We start from the raw sequence: 16,509 nt of genomic DNA on the forward strand, positions 1-16,509 counted from the left end.
GAGCGAGTTTGGCATCAGCACTGCTTCCTCATCAGGTAACCCCTCTGAGAGGAGAGGACCCGCTTACCTGCAGAATCTCAGTTTTCAGCCCTCAGCACGCAGCTCTGAGTATTGTTGTGCCCCTGTGCCACTGCGCGCTCTTTTTCTTGCACAAGAGTTCAGACTGACAAGCTGAAATGCTTTCTCAATAACCACTTCACAGGGAAAATTACAACATGTAACTTCTCTTCTCCCTTGCCCTTCCACTGCCCCATAGGAGGATCCTGGACCTTCTGCTATGAGGAAAGGCTGAGGAACTGGGCTCGTTTGGCTCGGAGAAGAGAAGGCGGCAGGGAGACCTGATGGTGGCCTCCAGTGCTTGGAGGGAGCGGATAAACAGGAGGGGAACGGCTGTGTGTGAGGGTGGTGGTGATGGGACGAGGGGAATGGCTTTAAAGTGAGCCAGGGGAGGTTTGGGTTGGATGTGAGGAGGAAGTTTTTCATGCAGAGGGTGGTGAGGCACTGGAACAGGTTGCCCAAGGAGGCTGTGGATGCCCCATCCCTGCAGGCATCCAAGGCCAGGCTGGATGTGGCTCTGGGCAGCCTGGGCTGCTGGCTGGCGACCTGCACACAGCAGGGGTTGGAACTGATGAGCGCTGTGCTCCTGTGCAGCCCAGGCCATGCAGGAGTCTGTGGTCCTGGATGAATGGTTCATTTTGATTCTGCAGCAGTTCATATTTTCAGGGGTCCTTTGCACTGACAGGCAGAGGTGAGTGGGAGTGCAGGAGGCATCCAGCAGTGCTGAAAGGTTCCCAGCTCTGCTCTGCCGCTGGCTGGTAGCATGCAGTCTGTTTACTGCTCACTGGACGTTTTGCTGCTTACATCGGTTCACAAGGTGAACTCAGACGTGTGTAGAGTGGGAGATGGAGCTGTTATCATCTGTAGGAGTTCAGTGAGTGAACTGAATAAATGAAGCAATTTATTTTCTGGTGAGTGCGACTCCAGGTGAAATGAAGTTCCTGAACCACAGCAGAGGCGGCATCTTTTAGAACGACGGCTGTGATTCGTGTTCAACCACCGGGAGCAAAGAGTGGCTCCGTCTGCTCGGATGCTCTGGCGTGGGGCTGTCAGCAGGGGCTGAGCAGGTGCCACGCGTGGAAGCCTGGAGTTGCGTTCACACAACACTGTGACAGGAATAACAGATTTCCTAACTGTCTTCCAAATAACAGCAACCCAGGCACAGCCTGCAACCGAGGGAAACTCGGGATGAGAGCACTGAGAGACTTAGCAGAAATACGGACGGGAAGGTTGGATGTGGTGGGGCATCCTTTGCTGTAGCTCTTGTGAAACTTCCATGGCAGTTTGTTACGTCTGCACCAGGAAATAAATGCTGGGGTGCACTGAAAACTGGAGGTTTGGCCTTAAGCTGAGAGATCCTCCCTGGGTAGAATTAAAATCCTTAGCTGAGAATGCATATGGGAGAAGGTCCTGGAAGGGATGAGCGTAGCTGTCACTGTCAGTGGTCTGCTGCAGCAGGATTAGAAAGCGCCGGCCTTCCATCCATTGCAGTCAGAGCTCGAGAGCCAAACACACCTTCACCACGTTCCAGGAGACGGATCCATTCCCACTCTTCTGTCTAATGCAGCATTTCCTTGAGAGCAAGCCAACGTTCTCCATGTCCTGTTACCATGCCAGCCCAGGCAGTTTGAGCGTAGGCATCGCTGTGCTCTCCTAGAAGTTGGGTATGGGCTGCCTGTTCTCCTGTCTTCAATTTTATCAAACCAAAGGCACGTTTTTAAGTTTTAAGTTTCTGAGCTTTGGAGGCTCAGGACATTTTGGGAGCCTGGCAGTCCTTCGCTGCCCACCACGCAGAGCCATAAGTGATGTCGTTTGACAGGGGCCAGCCGTGGCCCGCTCACTCCTCTGGGATCACAGCTGAGAAATCTCTCCTCCCCACTGCTCTGCAGGCTGTGTCCTTGGTGGCACGCAGCGCCGTTCCGCCTCGCTCCTCCATTGCAATCTGGCAGCCCTTCACACGCCGAAAGCACGAAGCGGTCGTGTGGCCGCGCTGGGGGTCTGGCAGGACAAAGTGAATCACTTTGGGTTGCCCCCTCCTCTTGCTGGCACCCGGGCGACAAAAGCAAGGTGTGTAAGCCCAGGACGTTGCGCACACCTGCATGTAGGCACGGGCTCTCGGGCAGAGATCGTTTGCCAACCAGCACGGAGCAGCCGCTGCTTGTCAGGCCATCCCATCTGCTTGTGCACGGGGTGCTGGGGAAGCCTCAGCTTTTGGGAGTGTCTGAAGCAGAGGAGCAGGTCCGGCCAGGGAAGGCATCGCCTGAGAGAGGCAGAGTGGGAACTCGCTGTGCAGGCAGGACGCGTCACAGCAAGCACTGCACTCAGCGCTGCAAAGGTGATAAAGCTGCCCGGGGTGCTGAGGCATCGCCAGGGCTGGCACGAAGCAGCCGCAGATGGAAGGGAAGCATCGAGCCGGTTTCCTTCTCTTAGGTGGAGAAATAGAGTCCGTCTCAATTCGGTTTTGATTCAAGCCTGACGTTTCATTCAGCAGAATGAAGAAAAACGCAGGTCTTTTTTGGGTCGTTGTTTAAATGTAGGGCTTTGTGGCCGCATCGCGATCCTGCAGTCACCTTTCCTGAGCCCAGAACTTCACACTGCTCTTCTGGAAGTGAAGTGTACCCAGTGGGGCTGCGGACGTCCCTCCCTGCAGCCCTGAAGGCCAGGCTGGACGGGGCTGTGAGCAGCTGGGCTGTGCGGCTGTCCTGCCTGCAGCAGGGCTTGGGGCTGCCGGTCCTAAAGGTCCTTCCAGCCCAAAGCATTCCGTGTCTCTGTGCCCGAGGACCAAATGAAGCACAAGGCAACATGCTCCGCATACTTGTACTTAGTTTCTGCTGCTAGTTTTAGTCTAGAGGTAAAACTTTTATGTCTGCCTTCTGTTATTTCCCCTCCTCTGCCCTAGACGAGACGTTACGGCTGGACGCCTGTCCCTGCAGTACCTGCAGCTGTGCCCACATCTCTGAGCTGTTCTGCTGTGGGTGGGCAGCGTTCCCTGGTCTGATGGCTTCAGCGGAGCACAAGGCAGAGTGCTTGTGGTGATAGCAAACTGATGAAGGTGCTCCCAGCTGCACCTGTTTAACAGAGCCAGCCTCAGGCTGAGCCAGAGGAAGGTTCCGTAGGAGATTCGCTCCTCAAAGCAGCCCCTGGTAACTGAATGGAGAGCTGCACGCTGCTTTCCCTCCTCCTGTTTCTCCCCTGCCAATGATGGCATGAGGATGGGGGGGAATGGCTTTAAAGTGAGCCAGGGCAGGTTTGGGTTGGCTGTGAGGAGGAAGTTTTTCAGCCAGAGGGTGGTGAGGCACTGTTCACAGGTTGCCCAAGGAGGCTGTGGATGCCCCATCCCTGCAGGCATCCAAGGCCAGGCTGGATGTGGCTCTGGGCAGCCTGGGCTGCTGGCTGGCGACCTGCACACAGCAGGGGTTGGAACTGATGAGCGCTGTGCTCCTGTGCAGCCCAGGCCATGCAGGATTCTGTGCTGTGGATGAGGAGGGCAGGGATCACCTACAGCAGCAGCCAATGCGGCGTCTTTGGGAAAGCCTGAGCAGGTGGTGGGGGAGACCTTCGCTACCAGGATGAGATCCTGCCTGTCATCAGCCCCTTTTATCTGCTTTCATCTCCCACCTGTCAGGTTTTCAGCAAGCTCCTTCCTGCTTTCCTCCGTCCGCTGCCCTGAGCATGGGAGGAGTTGTTCAGAAGCAGCTCCAAAGTCTGCCTCCTCCTCCGGCTTCTTCCTGCACTGACAGCTGTGCTGAACTGCAGTGCTGAGCAGCGACTTCTGAGGAGCAGCATGTTGAGTGCTGCTTGGTGCTGCTTGGTGCTGCTCTGTGCTGCTCTGTGCTGCTCTGTGCTGCTCTGTGCTGCTTTGTGCTGCTTTGTGCTGCCCTCTCCTCCCCTGTGTTCATTGTCGCCTCTCCTCGTGGGCTGGGAGGAGGAATTTCTTGGGGAAGAACTCAGATCTGCAGTTTGGGTTCATTCATTACCTGCTATGGAAAGGTTCTAATTAATGACTGGTGCTTTTGGAAAGCTAGTCTAGAATCTGGAACAAGTAAATTCACTGCTGTGTCCTCCTGTTCCACGCACCCTCAAAGGTGGGGTGTGATATTCCCAGTGAGGCTGCTCATCTGCTGCATGCAGGTTTCTTTTCTCTGGGCACTGTGAGAGTTCTTACGTTATGAAACTCCATCCAAATGTTGTGTTCCCGGTCTCCCTGCAGAAGCTGGCCTTGGTACAGTGCCCATGAGCCACTGAATTGCAGAGCAGGTGATGCGTACCTGCTGAATTCGCACACCTCCCTGCTCCTTTGCACCCCTTGGATATCTGTGCCTTTCATCTCTTTGCCACGTTTAATGTGGTTTAGATTACGAGGGCTTCTTAAGCAAGGACCAACGTAATGAGAGCTGATACTTCATCATCTGACTCCCATCCAAAACCTTTTCCCGTACCCGAAAATTGAAGCAAAGCAGCAGGGGCGTTTGCCTGTCCCCACCTGGGATTCAGGGAAGTCGTGGCTTGTTGCCGGGGCAGTTCGGCAACGGGAGAACTGAGAGGAGACTAAAAAGAAGGTAGTGATCCTGTCCTACCCACGAGCAGGATGCTCCCTGCTCCGTGGTAGCCCAAAAGCAAACGGAATGCTCTGACAGGAGCAGAGCTACTCTGTGCTGGTGCGCGGCTGCCATAGCACGAGGAGGACGTGGAATTATCAGCATCCAAATGAAGGCTGCAGAGGTGGTGAGGGTGTGGGGGGAGATGGATGAGGGGCAGCTGCGGACCCTCGGTGTGTTCAGCCCAGAAGGAGGCTGGGGGGAGGCAGCAGTGAACACAGCCATCGCATCCGTGGCTTGAAGAGGCCGGCAGGGCGAGCGCTGGGAAAAGGCTGCACAGCGGGGGGCGCGGAGCAGCTCCGCAGGGCGGTGGGATGCCACGAGTGCTGCAGCTCGGAGGCACTGGGGCAGCACTCGGACATTGGCTCTGGGCTTTTGGTGGTCAGCGTGGGGCCGCGCGCTGGGCTCGGTGATGCTGTGGTGGCTGCGCCGCGTGGAAGGTATTCTTCTCTCTCACCTTGGAGCTCCGACCCCACCGCTTCCAATCGCGATACGGGAGAAGAGGGAAATTCAGAGGGGCTCGAGCAGAGGATTGCTGGAAACGCGCACGAAGCAGCTGGAGGCGGTGGTGTCCACCCAGATGTTGAGTTGATGTGCCATCAGTGCTGCACGCTGAGGTTCTGTAGGCACTGATTTTCCTACCCAAAGCCAGAAAAGAATGGCTAGCAGGTTCCCAAGCAAAGGAGGCTGTTGTTTGAACCTGAACTGTAGAACTTCTGCCTCTGGCTGCTGTGGGTACTGAAATTATGGGTGGATTTGGGGAAACTTTGTGAGTTTATGATAGCAAAATCCTTTGAAGTTACTGAAGCACGCCTGGCTCAGGACGTTGGTGTGCCTCAAGGAGCTAAAATGGAGCGAGGGGAGCTGGTGAGGCATTATAAATGCTCGTCCTACCTCTGTGCGTTCTCCAGGTTCTGCAGGATTCTTCGACCCTCTTGGAAATGGGATTCTGGATACCAGAATATTTGATCTGATCCCATACAGAGCACTTCGTGTTCTGTTCTCCCATTTCGGAAGCATGCAGGAAAGCTGGGGTTCAGGCAGTGAGGATGAACGCTGGGCACTGAACACGCGGGGACTCTTTGTTTAGAGAGCCCAGAAGTAAAGACCTTCAGTGCTACAGAGTCCCGGGTGTAGTGTTCTGCATGGGGTTGGGAAAACCTATAATCCTTATGCAGGGTTATGACCTAAATCAACATCGTTCGTGTGAGGAAGAGTCATCAGAGCAATTTAATGGGAGAAAATGGCTTGACGTGTGTCATTTCAAATACAGTTTCAGATTAATGGCCACCCACAGCAGCCCTGCAAGGTGAGGTGTGTCATCACAGAGTGGATATTGCAGGGCTGCCTGTGTGTAAATCCCCCGTGGGGAGCGCAGGGCACCGCCGCTCACTTCCACTGCAGAGCTAATTGCCTTTCACTCCTGGCAAGGAAGGTGCACGGCGCTATTGCCACGAGGTTTCTGCAGGCACGGCCGGCTTCACTGCGGTTGTGTGCTGGCTCCGAACTGCAGCAGTGATAGCCGGCGAGTGTGCGAGCAGCATTTCCGTCTGTGACAGCAACTTGCTCTCAGAGCCATTGAAAAGATCTGTCACAAAAAAACAGTCGCAGAATCCTAGAATGGCCGGGTTGAAAGGGACCGCGATGATCACTGAGTTCCAGCCCCTGCTGTGTGCAGGGTCACCAACCAGCAGACCAGAGAACCCATAGGGTGCCATAGGGATCCACAGAGTGCCATAGGGATCCACAGGGTACCATAAGAACCCGTAGGGTGCCATAGGGATCCACAGGATGCCATAATAACCCATAGGGTGCCATAGGGATCCACAGGGTGCCATAAAGATCTACAGGGTGCCATAGGGATCCATAGGGAGCCATAGTCATACAATCACTGTAGAGTCACAGAATGGCCTGAGTTGCAAAGGAGCACAGTGCTCATCTGGTTCCAACCCCCTGCTGTGTGCAGGGCCACCAACCAGCAGACCAGGCTGCACAGAGAACCCATAGGTGCCATAGGGATCCACAGGGTGCCATAATAACCCATCGGGTGCCATAGGTCCACAGGGTGCCATAAGAATCCATAAGGTGCCATAAAGATCTACAGGGTGCCATAGGGATCCATAGGGAGCCATGATCATGGAATCATGATAGAATCATCATAGCACGGCCTGGGTTGCAAAGGCCCACAGCGCTCACCTGGTTCCAACCCCTGCTGTGTGCAGGTCACCAGCCAGCAGCCCAGGCTGCCCAGAGCCACATCCAGCCTGGCCTTGGATGCCTGCAGGGATGGGGCATCCACAGCCTCCTTGGGCAGGCTGTTCCCATATAAGTGATAATAAATACTGGAATTATTAAATCCAGAGAGAAATGCAGGTAACTCCGGAACAAAGCCTCACCAGCCTGGCTGAAAAGCCAGAACAGTGCAAATGAAAGCAGGTGCTGCTGGTGCAGGGTGATTCGTACAGTTATTTGTCCTTTGGGATTACAAACAGTTTGGGCTGGTGATAGTGTGAGTGTTTTTATTGCAGTAAGGCCAGACTTCCCCAGGTAATCTAAAGTGCTGCTTTCTGAAGTGTGATTGGAATCCTATGTTACGTCAGTAGGCTTTCTGCTGGGCTGCTGTCCATCATTAAAGAGAAGGTATTAATGCTCATTGATGGCAGTGGGTCTGTGCCTGGTGCTGCTCAGGAGGATGCTGAAATGTTCAGTAGTCGTTAAGCAGTGCTGGTAAATTGCAGCGGTAGCATAAAGCTGTAGGAAATGGTAAATAGCAGTAGATGAAACGTCCAATCTGATGCAATGTTTGTTAAGGTGGAGAACAGCGTAGCAGAATGCAGGACGGAGGTTGGAATCGAACACCGGGCATCATGCTGTGATGTGCAGCATGAGATAAAGGCGCTGTTAGGGCACTTGTCCTTGCTCTGGTAAACTGGGGCAGAGACAAATGGCATTTGGAGAGGAAGTGCGGAGAGTTCGTCACAAAAAGCCACAACATTGCCCAGAGACAGGGAGCAATGGAAGGTGAGTTGGGTTTGGCACGGACGGAGCTCGGACGCGAGGCACCCTGCACTGGGACAAGGATGTGGCACTGGTCATCTTCCTACTAATGGAGCCAGTGAGACAATTAACATCGGAGGGCGAAGATTAATTTGACTTTGAAATGAGGTTCGGTGGCACTGAGCAGAGGCGAATGGTGGCTGAAGGTTGCTGAGAAGATGGGCGGCTCACGGCCCCGTGCTACTCTTCAAACAAAAGCCATTTAATGCATTACATAATGAGATGCATTACACTGCAACGTAGTGCCTGGGAGCTGCCTGTGAGTGCGGGGCTGTGCAGGATGATGGGTTGCTGTGCTCTTTTCTGCCTTCCCTGTCTGCCCTTCCGTGCTCTGCCCGCTGCTCCTTTGGCTGCCAGCAGTCAGAAGTGCAGAGCGGGCTGTCAGCCCCGTGCCTGCTGCTGCTCCCCTCGACTTGGAGTGCAAGCGATGAACTGCTCGGGTTGAGGCCGTGTCTGAAGCACTGGGCGAGTGCTTTCCTCATGGCTGCAGGACTGTATGTGGGCCTTCCGTCTTCCTTGGACAGCCACGGCTAAGATAGAACGAGAGGGAAGCGCTGAGCTGCAGCATTCGGGGCTGGCAGTGGTCGGTGCTGAGCCGGAGGTCTGCCGTGCTGTACAAGGTAATGCAGCGCCCCTTCCTGCGCTCTTGGGCAGAAGGAAGCTGTGACTCCAACACGCAGCAGGCGTTGGAATGGGAATGAATGGGAATGCACGCTTTCAATTATGAAGGAGCTTATAGAGATCGTTGGATAGGTTTGTACTGAACAGACATCCCAGCACGTCAGAGATGTTTGCTCTCTGTTTGATGTTTTGATCAGTAGAAGAGCAGTGATGATAAAGCTGTTAGGTACTCGAGTGTTGGGAAGCCAGCAGAAATAGAAGGCGCCCGCACGGAGCACCTTGGGTCCCTTGGTAAAGCGATGCATCAGAAGATGCAGCTCATAATGTGCTAATTAAGAATCCATTTCATAGGTGGAGAAAGGAGACTGCACCTCAAGACCCGGCGGGTGTCAGAGTAAGCCACGAGCTGAAGTTCAGCGAACGGATGGCTCTCATTGCACACGCAGCCCATTTTATTGGCGCACGCAGCTGCCCTGGGGTACCTGAAATGTGGCAGCCGTGGCACAGAGCCCTGTGAGAGGCTCAGCCTTTCTCAGCCGGCAGCTGGAAGGCAGGAAAAGGGCCTGTGGGCACCTGGGCTGGCATTAACCCGTGCGCAGGTACCTGCATTGCTCCCCTTCCCGTAGTTTGTTTGCACTTCTTTGTCCAGCTTATCAAACAGTGAAGGCTCAGGAGAAGCTGGGATGGCTCCTCTTACTGCCCGAGGAGTCTGCTCGGATGGTTCTGAATCAGCAGGGCTGCAGAGCCGGTTAATGAGTAAATTAACCAGCAAGCCTGACGGCCTGAAAGAAATTCCCGGGTCCCATTCTGCCGTGTTCTGCTCGCAAAACCGAGTGTCAGACAGTTGCCAGGCCATCGGCAGGATAAAACGGGGCCTTGTGCAGTGTAGGGGCAGCACTCTTGTGTGCTCCATCTTCCCCCTTCTGCTATTTCATTGTAGGTTCTATCGCTGTGCTGCTGCGGGCCTTCCTCCAGGACGTGGCACAGGGCTGCACGGAGGGATGCTCAGCAGTGAGGGAGCGTTTGCAACGTGGCTGCTGCCAGCTGCAGAAGCTGGAGGAGCTGAGTGATGGCTTGGAAGTCAGGGGAAATTCTTTACAGAGAGAGCAGTGAGGTGCTGGAACAGCTGCACACAGAGGCTGTGGGTGCCCCATCCATCCCTGGAGGTGTTCAAGGCCAGGTTGGATGGGGCCCTGGGCAGCCTGGTCCAGCATTAAATGAGGAGGTTGGTGGCCCTGCGTGTGGCAGGGGGTTGGAGCTTCGTCATCCTTGAGGTCCCTTCCAGCCCTGGCCGTTCTGTGATTCTGTGATTCTGTGAATGATAGCAGAGCATGTGGTTCGGTTCCTGAATCACAGAATCAGAATCCTAGAATGGTCTGGGTTGAAAAGGACCACAGTGCTCATCCATACAGTGCCATAGGGATCCACAGGGTGCCACAGGGATCCACAGGGTGCCATAGGGATCCATAGGGAGCCATGATCATAGAATCATGATAGAATCATCACAGAAAGGCCTGGGCTGCACAGGAGCACAGCGCTCATCAGTTCCAACCCCTGCTGTGTGCAGGTCGCCAACCAGCAGCCCAGGCTGCCCAGAGCCACATCCAGCCTGGCCTTGGATGCCTGCAGGGATGGGGCATCCACAGCCTCCTTGGGCAACCTGTTCCAGTGCCTCACCACCTCTGGCTGAAAAACTTCCTCCTCACAGCCAACCCAAACCTGCCCTGGCTCACTTTAAAGCCATTCCCCTCGTCCTGTCAACAGCCTCACGACAACTGGTTGTGTATATGAGGAAGGATCACCACAGCCTCTGGGCCCAATGGAAATCGGAAAGGGTTGAAGTTTCTGTATATGAGCAGAAAAAGCTTGAGTAAATGAACATAATAATAATGTTCTGATTGAGGGCTACAGGCTTTACACACTGGAACAGGTTGCCCAAGGAGGCTGTGGATGCCCCATCCCTGCAGGCATCCAAGGCCAGGCTGGATGTGGCTCTGGGCAGCCTGGGCTGCTGGCTGGCGACCTGCACACAGCAGGGGTTGGAACTGATGAGCGCTGTGCTCCTGTGCAGCCCATGCAGGCCGTGTAGGATTCTGTGATAACTCTCAGTCTGTATCAGCCTGTTTTCCATTCTGCACGACCACGAGGTGCAGGCAGTTGTTCCATTTCTCACACACCAGCAGCTGAATTGCCCATGCAATAGGACCCCATCTTACCCAGTGCCTTCCAGGTGGCTCCCAAGAACTGCCCTACTACTGCTTTCGCTCTCCAGAATCCCGTTGTTTTTTTCCTAAGATCTGCAGAATGTTTAAGAAAAGTCCTACTTAGGGTTTGTGTCATCTGCTCCCAAACAGCCGTGCTGCTGTGGGATTGCTTTGCAAGGAGGGGACTGGGGAAGCAGCCTGACAGTGGGAATTCGGGATTTCCTCACACTTCCATTCTGGGTATCTGAAGACTTCTGGAGGGAAAAGAGCTCATTTGTACGGCGTTGCTGCCTCTCCTTGGGGACAGCACAGTGGTCTGCTGCTCCGAATGCACGGTACCCACCCTCAGGGCTGTCCTTCTGTCACTGCAGCTCTGGCGCATTGAGGTTTATAGCGGCGGATCCGTAACTTCTGTTGTGTTTTTGTTTTTTCCCACAGTTCTCAGATTTGTGCGCCTGCTTTTGAAGGTACCAGCAGCACCCGAAGGACTCGAGGAGCTGAATGCAGAGCCCTAGCAGGCGGGCACAGGATGGCAGGCTCAGCAGACGGCAGCTGCTCGGCACGCAGGGTCTGATGGTGCATCCTCGGCGCCGCCTTCCAAGGAGCTGCCTGCAAGTGGACGCAGCACCTCCCTCCCCACTTCTCACCCCGTGAGCCCAGCAGGGTGACGGTGCAGATTTTCCAGCCCGGTCACTCGGCTGCAGGACCAGAGTTTGCCGTGATCCAGTTCAGGTTTTGCTGCAGCCCTCTGGCTCCGTTTTCACAGGTAAAGGTGACGTGGGGAACCGCCTCCCTTCCTGCCCAGCCCCACCTCAGCCCCGCAGCTCTGTGCTGCGGCCCAGAACCACAGCATCACAGAACGGCCAGGGCTGGAAGGGACCTCAAGGATGATGAAGCTCCAACCCCCTGCCACGTGCAGGGCCACCAACCATCCCACCTAATGCTGGACCAGGCTGCCCAGGGCCCCATCCAACCTGGCCTCCAACACCTCCAGGGATGGACGGGACACCCACAGCCTCTCTGGGCAGCTGTTCCAGCACCTCACTCCTCTCACAGCAAACAACTTCCCCCTCACATCCAACTGAAATCTCCCTCCCTCAATCCCAGCCATTTCCTCTTGTCCTGCAGTTATCCGCCCTTCCCAAGAGCTGACTCCCCTGCTGTCTGTAGGCTCCCTTCAGGTGCTGAAGGCTGCACTGATTCACCCCACAGCTTCTCTTCTCCATGCTGAACGAGCCCAGCTCCCTCAGCCTGTCCTCGTAGGGGAGGTGCTCCAGTCCCCTGCTCATCTCTGTGCTCCTCTGGCCCCTCTCCAACAGCTCCCTGTCTTTTTGTCCTGTGGGCTCCACATTTGGACGCAGCGCTGCAGACGGGGCCTCACGAGAGCAGAGCAGAGGGGCACCTCCCTGTCCCTGCTGCCGCCCCTCTGCTGATGGAGCCCAGGATCCCATTTGCCTTCCAGCCGGCTCCGACCGCCGCGCTCAGCGCCGCTCCCCCCGCTGCCGCCGGTGATGCCGTGCGCTGAGCAGCGCGGTGCTGACGGGCCGCTCTCGTCCCCGCCCGCGCCGACAGAGCTGCTCCCCGCCCGCCCCGCGGCGCACCGCACCCTGAGCCCAGCCCGCAGAGCCGCAGCCCGTGGCTTTCCCAGCCCGTGGCTTTCCCAGCCCGAGCCGACGCTCCTCAAAGCGCACGCGGAGAAATGACAGCTTCCAACACGTATGTGCGCAGCCAACGCCCTCCTGCTGGCTGTTTTTGCTGCGGCAGCACAACTGGGTGCAGATGTCTGTCCTTGTTTGTCTCATCAGCCTCCTTCCAAACCCTCCCGGGCTGCTGTCCCACCCCGGCTGTCATCTCTGTATCCAATCCCGCAGGAATCCCTCCAGCTCTGTGTTTGCCTTAAGCCAGCGACTTACAGGAAAACGCGAATAGGATTTTGCTTTTTCAGAAATGCCCTTCTTCTGTGGTTCGCTTCTTGCTGGTTCATGTTGACAACCAGGAAGCCTGAGGTGACTCCAGCGGCTTCCTCCATTGCAAACAGACACAGCCCCGCTCAGCCCTCCTTCGTTTCCTGCCCTTCCCCTCCAGCCACACGTCGTTAGACAGTGGGAAAGGGTTCTGACAAAGCGCTGCCTGTCCCTCCTGCTCACAGCTGCCTCCTCGGGCACTTCTTGTTGCCACCAGAGATGCAGGAGCCCAGCGAATCTTGGTGCTGACCAATGTAGGCACTTTGAGAAAGCAGGCAATTTCCCCCATAGAACGGCCTGGGCTGCACAGGAGCACAGCACTCATCAGTTCCAACCCCTGCTGTGTGCAGGTCGCCAGCCAGCAGCCCAGGCTGCACAGAGAACCCACAGGGTGCCATAATGGTCCCCAGGGTGCCATAGGGGTCCGTAGGGTGCCAAAATCATAGAATCACCATGGATCACAGAATGGCCTGGGGACCACAATTCTCACCTGGTTCCAACCCCCTGCTGTGTGCAGGTCGCCAGCCAGCAGCCCAGGCTGCCCAGAGCCACATCCAGCCTGGCCTTGGATGCCTGCAGGGATGGGGCATCCACAACAGAATCACAGGACGGCCCGGGTTGGAAGGGACCTCAAGGAGCCCTGCAGATGGGGCCCCACAAGAGCCGAGTGGAGGCGGGCATCACCTGGCAATCTCCTCCCTGTCCCGCTGGCCACCCCTTTTTTAATGCAGCACAGAACACAGCTGGCCTCCGGGCTGCAGCGCACGCTGCCGGCTCACATCCAGCTTCTCGTCCTCCAGGAGCCCCCGTCCTTCTCTGCAGGGCTGCTCTCGGGGAGAAGAGCATCTCCTTGTGTCCGACTTTCTGCACGCCAGGCTGCAGCTGTTCAGCTGCCACCCCCCCACCAGGCACAGTGCCGCCTCCTGCTGCCATTGCCCCCTCCTCAGCCCCCCCCGCTGCCACTTCGGCCACTGCAGCACCGGCACTGAAAGCACGCTTGCAGCCAAACCGAGCCGCCAGCATCGCTCATCCTCACCTGGATATTTGTTACCCTGCCTCCTCACCCATTTCCCCCTGCGCGGGTGTCCAGCCCAGGCCCAGCAGTGCTTATCAGCCTGAGCCTCGCGCAGTGAGCGCTGCGATGCGCACTCAGCTCGGCAGTGGGGCTGACCTTGTGCAAGTGCCAACTTACACACCCACAGTTTAGGAGAGGCAGAACTGCGAATAGCAGCGGCTCAGGATTTGCACGGTGATGAACCCAGCTGATTTTTCGTTCTGCAGTTCAGTCATCAGTGGGAATTTAGTTTGGAAAAGACCTGTCTGAAGCAGTTTTATTCACTCATTAGTTCTTGACTCAGAGATAGCTGGCCGTTGTCAGCAGTCGGGGTCTGTGAATCCCGGTGAGACATCAGTTGCTGTGGGATGAGACTCAGAGGTTCAGGTGGATCCATGCGTGCGCTTCAGTACAGCTGGCTGCTGTGTTGAAGTGGAAACGGTTCTTCATCCTAGGATGCAGTGATGCTGGAAGTGACAGAAGAGCCACAGTCAGATGAGAAGCGGTGCCACCCATCGGATTGAGGGTCAGAGGCTGCAGATGAGCACCGTGCTCCTTTTCAGCCCGGGCCGTTCTGTGATTCTGTGCTTCTGTGGGATCAGCTTGGTATTTCCTCACCAAGCATGGCAAGCAGGGATGCAGAGGGAAGAGTGGCAGTACTTCCCCAGAGATTCTTGTGGTCCTTGGCGATACCTTTAATGGTCTTCAGGGGATTTTCTCTCCATCTGTGGAGATGCCCATTTGCTTCCTGAACGCCTGCAATACATCAGTAGCTAAAGCATCCTTTGGGAAGGCATTCTGCGCAGTTGAGAAAGCCTTCCTGATGTCCAGTGTGAAACCACTGCCTGCTCGTTTCGTTTGAAAGCCTTTCATTTCTTGTCTTGAGGAGAAAACAGCCGTCTGTCCTGCTCATATTGCGTAGACCTCTTCTCCGGGCTAAAGATTTGCACTCAGCGTTTGTAACAGCCTTTTTAGATGTGAGGATGAGACTTTGGCATCTGCCACACCAGGTTTTGAGTTCCCTCTAACCCCGGATTCTCTCATAAGAAAAGCTTCAGATTAGCTGACGTTTTTCCTTTTAATATCCATTTTTTGCCTTCTTGGTTCATTAATTGATATCATACAGAATTAAGTCGCTCCATCAGCATTTAATTCTCTTTGCCACTTTTATTGTCAGGTCAGCACCATGAGGCCCCTCTGCTTTCTCTGCCTTCTTTGCGTTTGCGGTTACGTTCAGCTGAAGGTAGCACTTCCAGGCATCCCGCCTGCACGGCTGTCCCCCTTTATGGGTTTTGTCTGGATGTGCTGAGCAGCGCAGCCTCCAGCACAGCCCACGGGCTCCTGTGATGCTGTGGAGCACTGAACCCCGGGAGCATTTCCTTAAGATGAGGGGTGGAGACACTGCCAGCATGGCTAGGGGCGGCTGCAGAGGTGACTTGAGCACAGCGACAGGGAGGCATTCAGTGCTCACCACTTCACAGCGTGGTCCTGAAGACTTTTTTCCTTCCTCCCACAACCACGGCAACCATTTCTGCATCGAATGCTATTGAAAACAGGAGCTCCTCCCACCCTTGTGCTCAGCACCCCTGTGAAGGCACTCGACACGAGCAGTGGAGGGCTGCCGCGCTCCTTTCTGGCGATGAGGCAGGCTCTGTGATGTGCGTGATGGAGGCACTGGCATCACGCTGCAGGGCAGGAGGCCAGAGAGCTTTGCAGCTGCCTTCAGGTCAGTGAGGTGCCATGATGTGAGCTGCTTTTCTGCCACGATCAACTGTTCTGAACTGAATCAACTTTTGCTGGTGCTGGAACAGCTGCCCAGAGAGGCTGTGGATGCCCCGTCCATCCCTGAGGTGTTGGAGGCCAGGTTGGATGGGGCCCTGGGCAGCCTGGGCTGCTGTGAAATGCAGAGATTGGTGGCCCTGCATTGGTGGGGGTTGGAGCTTCATCATCCTTGAGGTCCTTTCCAACCCTGGCCATTCTGCGATTCTGTGATTTCTTTCAAAATCTGCTTAAAATCAGGTTTGTCTCGAGTCTCAAGCAGTATCTTCCCTACGGGCACTCAGTGAAACACCAAATGCCTTAGCTCAGCTTTTCCCACCCTTACCAGCAGGAGTCTGAATGAGAATCGTGCCCCTTGTTTTTATTTCTTCGTGGCTCTTGTGAGCACACAGCAACGTGGTGCCCTTAAACTTGCCTGCGTTCCACTTACGGCCTCGCGCTGTTAACATCAGGTGATGTTAAAACACAATTTCTAAGGATTCAGTGGCGGCATTTGTAGACAGAATTGTAGGGGTTGGAAGGGACCTCCAGAGATCATCGAGTCCAACAGACCTGCCTGTGCATTTGCACTGACTGCAATATTATGCACAGTAACTTTATTATTATTATTATTATTATGCATTTGGAAATGAGCTTCAGTGGCATTGAAATAATAACCAGCAGCACTGTTTTTTCAGAGAAAAAAATAGGAAGATTAAAATAAAAGACAAATTTTAGCTTAGCTATGAGCAATCTCTGGCCCAGACACCCCTGCATCGTTTTTGTTCATCACTGCGATGCCTTGATTTGTTTTGCCCCAAATATTTAAATCCTCCAGTGATTACCACCTTTGCCTGCTTTAAGGCGAGCATTAACTATGAATAAACCTTCTGGTAGTCCCAGATCTGGATACAGACTGGACGAAGAACCCCTTGGGAGCAGTCCTGCTGACAAGGACTGGGAGGTCCTGGCAGATGAAGAAGCGCGCCAGCATTGCGTGCCTTCATCCCGGCAGGTCGATGGTACCCCGGGCTGCATCAGAAGCGTGGCCAGCAGAGCAAGGGAGGCGGTGGTGCCTCTCTGCTCTGCCCTTCCGAGGCCCCGGGGGGAGGAGTGCAGCCAGGTCTGCGGTCCCAGGGCAGGAAAGTTGTGGGGGTTTCGGAGAGGGCCCAGAGGAGGGGCATGAAGGTGGTCAG

The 16,509-nt window shown here is 55.3% G+C and overlaps 1 protein-coding gene across 1 annotated transcript in view; it reads left to right on the forward strand.

Annotated features, from left to right (window-relative positions):
• The window catches only part of SACK1H (scaffolding CK1 anchoring protein H), a 28,922-nt gene that overhangs the window by 5,004 nt on the left and 7,409 nt on the right, over positions 1–16,509 (forward strand). Inside the window, exon 2 of the mRNA XM_031609653.2 lies at positions 10,976–11,303. The gene's annotated coding sequence lies outside the window, so the exon portion shown is untranslated. The remainder of the gene's footprint in view (positions 1–10,975; positions 11,304–16,509) is intronic.

The sequence above is a fragment of the Phasianus colchicus genome, chromosome 3 (assembly GCF_987193195.1).
Source record: "Phasianus colchicus chromosome 3, bPhaCol1.hap1.1, whole genome shotgun sequence".
Taxonomy (NCBI): Eukaryota; Metazoa; Chordata; class Aves; order Galliformes; family Phasianidae; genus Phasianus; species Phasianus colchicus.